Raw genomic sequence first — 5,133 nt, 5'->3', positions numbered from 1 at the left:
AGAGTTTCTTAATATCCTGGAATTTCATACCCACTAATGGAGATGATTATTAGGTTCCACATGTCATGTTATGAATCGAGAGGAATTGTAGAACTCTAATAGTAATCTTAGGAGCCTCCTTAGCCTATAAATAAGATGTTTCTCTTTTGTAAATCTTTAGACTTGAATGATATATTGAATGCGTATTAAAGTAAATATAACATTTTGAGCATAATAGAAAACTGGATCGTAAGAATTAGAAAATGCATGTGAATCAATTACCTTTATGGAACAAGTACTACCCCAAGATGCACATTCTAATCATTAATGTTACCATAGAACCTAATGTTGTGTACAAAGATAAGGAGGGACTGTTAATTGGGATCAAGTAGGCCTGAACCTTTGCCTACTGGAATGGCAAGTGATTGCCATGAATGTTGAATCCACCTATCTAGTCACGCACTCCTTAACCATCTCCACTTGCTCTACCTTTGCTTTCGATTATGTGTGGCTTCCTAGCGATATGCAACTCTTTCTAGCAAGACCGATGCGTAGAACGGGCTTGGAGTATTCCAATTCAAACAATATATGTGCATCATCCTTAGTTGTGGAAAAGAACTTTCTCCTTAACGGCCATGAAAAAGTGGTCGCCTGGAGGCAACGAACTTAAGCATAGCACTACAAAAAAACGTGTATGTGGTGACGGTTATTTTCGTAAAAACTGGCATTTTTAACTGCCACATTATACGTCTGTGGCGGTACCGCGTACCACCAGAATTCTTGCCGCCACAAAGTTTAATGTGGCGGTCAATTGAGAACCGTTGTAGTAGACGCCATATTATGCATTGTATAAAGTGACAGTTTTAAGCGTGTAATTTACATCAATTATAAATGTCGTAATTTTAAAACTGGGTAAATCAATTCTGGCTTAAATTGTGGCAGTTTTAACCGCCACTTAATACAATATAGTATGACATTTATAATACCCTTTATAACTGTCATAATTCAAATATTAAATATTTAATTTTATTTTTAATATTTATAATAATTTATTTAATTCTATTTTATAATTTGATTTCATAATATTATTTAATTTCATATTGTAATTAAACTTTAATTTTATTTTTAATATTTATAATAATTTATTTAATTCTATTTTATAATATTAATTAATTTCATATTATAATTAAATTTCATTACAAAGTTATGCTTCATAATATAATTAAATTATAACATAAATTAATTTCATAATATAATTAAAATTGATAAATATAATAATCAAAAGATGACTTCATTCTTTCATTGAGAGAACAAAGTTATAATGTCAAACTAATCCAAACAACAAGTAAATTAAATTGTCAAAATATAAATTGTTTCACTTTCTAAACATATTACAACTAAATTTCCAATCCTAATATGTCTTACTGCCTCTACTTGATCCTATATTCTGGTTTGGTGATGGAACACCATTGTCAACATCCGGTGCCTGGAATAAGTTAAAATATGATTAAAGTTAATTGACAATTTTAAAAAATTAAATGAAAATAGTACTATAATAAAATTTTGAGTATAGTAATTTATACCTCATTAATAGATGTTTCTATTATAGCAAAATATTCCCGCACGTCTGATCTAAAATCAATGTAGGATAAACTGTGAAGATATTAAGAATACATGAATGAAGGAATAGGCACTAAAGAATAAAAACTAAAATACTCCTTACAAACCTTCCAAAGTGAATGCTTAATTATCATGTTAACACCTTCAAACCATTTCAAAAAATAATATAATTTGTTATCATATAAGAGCATAACAGAACATATAGCAGATAAAGAAAGAGTTTAGCAACAGAAAAAATAATAATTACTTATATTAGTTGAAGAGCAAAATCTAGGATAAATTACACCCATATCCTCATTATTTTGCATATAGCCGCTTCACTAATAATTACTTATATTAGTTGAAGAGAAAACACGTTACATCTTAATACAGAAAATATATAGAATTTGATTGTATAATTATTGAACAATTAGCATTGCGAGGTAGAATTGAATTCAATTAAATTTAAGGGTTACGGGGGTAGAATAGGATTATATTATTTTTAATATAAAAAAATTACAATAACCATTTATGAAATTCTGTTTAAATGTTTCCATTTCTTTTTATGTTAAGACAACGTCTTTTTTTTTTTATGTTAAGAGCTCCATTTGAACACATTGTAATTGTAAAGAATTAATTTGGACCTTTACTCTTTATTTATTTTATTCTGTGTAAACTTTAGGCGAGTCTTACTAAATTATTAGAATTTATCTCTTATCTAACAAAACTGATTATAAATAAATTTATTTAATGATAAAATGTATGTAATTAGTAGTTCCATGAAAAGAGTGTATTTGTTTTAAATATTAAAATATCTTCTATGTAACAAGGTTTAGTTGGACGACCATGCGGTCTATTTTCTCTACCCATCCTAAAATTTGCAAAAGCTCTCTAACAAACTCCCAGCTACTTGAATTAAATCAAAATAACTCTATTTCTCTCTCCCTTGTTTTTTCTTTCATAGACCTTTGTAATAGGAGGTTGTGTTTTAACAGTGTCCCTGTGTCATGTTTTGTTGTCAATCTTTGCTTGCATAGGTAAATAAAAGGTGCATAATATTGAAAGCATAAAGAAGCCTTGAAAGTATTACCTCATTGATAATCAAAGCATTTCCATCTTTAACAATGTATTGCACATTCCGACGATATAATTCTTTAGCTTTTATAGCATTCATCACAAATCTGCAGTAACTCAACTCTTACTACTCATATGTAATTTAACTAATTGGACAGGAATTTCCAATTCCAACCTTTTAGCCAGAAACTTCACATAAAGCACCCTGTATTAAATAAATATAACAATGATGATTATGTTATAAATTCATCAAAAAGAGAGAGCATAATGGAAACAATGAATAAAGATATGATGAGATCAATGCCAACCTATTTTTGGCCAAACAATCATTGGGATTACAAAACGAGTAAACACCAACCAATGTTAAATGAACAACAAATTATTAAAGTATAAGAATATTCACCTTGCCCAGGGATATTTTCATCCCAAAGGTCATTAGTTTCTAAAGCCATTTTGGCAAGACCAATTCCTTCCTCAGTTAACTCCACAGAATTATCTTTAAGCTCCATTTTGTAATGTTGTTAATAAAATAAAATCAGTGTATAGAACTATTTGGATAAATTGATCAAAATGGGAAAAGGGAGAAAGTCAGAGTAAATGACATTATGAAGTGCAAGAGAATATACTCACAATGCTCTGTATAAGCAGTTCAGCTACTTTTGCAGCAACAGGGAATCGTACAACATCTCGTGCAACATCTTTACTAGCCTGCAATAAAAAAGGAGAAGAAGTCATCTTTCATTGAGATTGAGCAGTTGAAATATTCTTTTTAATACTGCTAACCTGGGTATGAAAGAGGATGGTAATGATTTGGCGAACCACAACAAGCAAACTTAAAAATTGTTAAGCCTACCTCACCACTAATTAACAAAGGATTTCTTCCCTCGTCTATCAAGACAGAACCACTTCATCAACGATTCCAAAATGAAATGGCTTTGACCTGCTTTCATGTATAATAGTCAGTAGTAACCACACATATTCCAAACCAAAAGAAAAAGAAGAAAATAACTTAGTTTTTCCCAAGTAATACACACTACCATCCACGATTTCCAGCCAAGATTATCACACAAGTAATCAAATTAACTAACCAAATTTACACAAAATAGGTTAAACAAAACAACTCAGTGAAGTTGGGAAAGGGAACGAAGGACCAACCTTTGCGACGACGAATACGATTTGACGTGGAAGGCTTCGTTCAAGCCATACACAATATTTGTTCACAATAGATTTCACAATTAAGAACCACAATGGATTGCACATGGCAAAGGCAATGCAACAATAGATTTCAAATACAAGGTTATACAACACAAACCTGAACCAACAATGGCAGACAAAAGTTTCAAATCCTTGCAAGGAGGCGGCGAGAGTGAGTGAAGGGCGCAAGAGTAAGGGTTAGGTTTAGGGCGCGCGAGAGTGAGTGAAGGGTGCAAGAGTAAGGGTTAGGTTTAGGGCGCACGAGAGTGAGTGAAGGCGAGAGTGTTTCGTGGTAGAGGGTTTCGTGAAGGCGAGAGGGTTTCGTGAAAGCGAGAGGGTTTTGTAACAGAAGGCAACTTATAGAGATGGAAGAGTCATGTTTGATTTCAAAATCCAATGACAGGGTTTCTGATGAGTTTTCCCAAGAGTCAAAGGAGGTTTTCAAAAAAAATTGGAATAATGAGGAATGGTGTATAGAGGGAAGAAAAAGGCAGGGTTTTTGTTTCGAAAGAGAATTGTGGCAGTTCAAAATGACACATTCTGAAGGATAATTGTGGCGGTTACTAAGATGTCGTATTATACATAAACTTGTGGCGGTTATTAATAACCGCCATATTAAAACCGCCACTTTATACACGATTTTTTGTAGTGTAGTAGGCTCCTTATCAAGGCGCAAGCAGCAATTGTGGAGGTCGTGGACAAGATTGATGACGCCAAGGTAGTTGCCACGGAAAATCGTGATATCGCGCTCGCTGAAGGGGTGCTGAGTAAGGTCGTTGACAACGAAATTGCGGTGGTTGGACAACGTGGTTAGGTGGAGAAAGGAGATGACTAAGTGTTGGTAGAGGAAACTCGAAGGAGGACCATCCTTGCTGAAGCCACCATCTTTTCCAGCTAAGAGTATAGGATCAACCTTAAAGAATACAAGATGAAAATTTCTACCTTATTTTGTATAAATTTGAAATTAGTAAATAGTAGACTAGTATTTTGGGCCTTATATTCTAGACCAATTTAGAGTAAGAATTTGGGCCTTGAAAGTCTAAAAAAAAGGCATCCACATGGCGCCACTTCAAGGCATCCAAATAGGTGTCATGTGCTTCTCTTCCAAAGGTGACTCTTTATGCTTCTCCACTCCTTGTGCTGTGCACCACATGTGATGCCTATGCAACCTTCTAATGCCACTTGTCTTGATGCCAATGGAGAGTTTCTTAATATCTTGGAATTTCACACCCACCAATGGAGATGATTATTAGGTTCCACATGTCACGTTATGAATTGAGAGGAATT

General features: G+C 33.1%; 1 long non-coding RNA gene across 8 annotated transcripts; it reads right to left on the bottom strand.

Annotated features, from left to right (window-relative positions):
• Positions 1-1,249: 1,249 nt before the first annotated feature.
• LOC137827088 (uncharacterized) lies at positions 1,250-4,784 on the bottom strand. 8 transcript variants are annotated; one of them, XR_011083654.1, is made up of 7 exons: positions 3,965-4,784; positions 3,808-3,841; positions 3,283-3,592; positions 3,056-3,155; positions 2,669-2,857; positions 1,563-1,632; positions 1,250-1,465 (listed from the first exon to the last, which is right to left on the bottom strand). It is a non-coding gene; the product is annotated as an uncharacterized lncRNA (long non-coding RNA). The 8 variants fall into 8 exon arrangements; XR_011083648.1 differs by having other exon boundaries at positions 3,283-3,360; positions 3,436-4,784; XR_011083651.1 differs by having other exon boundaries at positions 3,283-3,360; positions 3,506-4,784.
• Positions 4,785-5,133: the final 349 nt, after the last annotated feature.

This window comes from Phaseolus vulgaris, chromosome 8 (genome assembly GCF_000499845.2).
Source record: "Phaseolus vulgaris cultivar G19833 chromosome 8, P. vulgaris v2.0, whole genome shotgun sequence".
Lineage (NCBI taxonomy): Eukaryota > Viridiplantae > Streptophyta > Magnoliopsida > Fabales > Fabaceae > Phaseolus > Phaseolus vulgaris.
The sequence above is the reverse complement of the archived record's forward strand: the minus strand, read 5'-3'. Positions and strand labels throughout refer to the sequence as shown.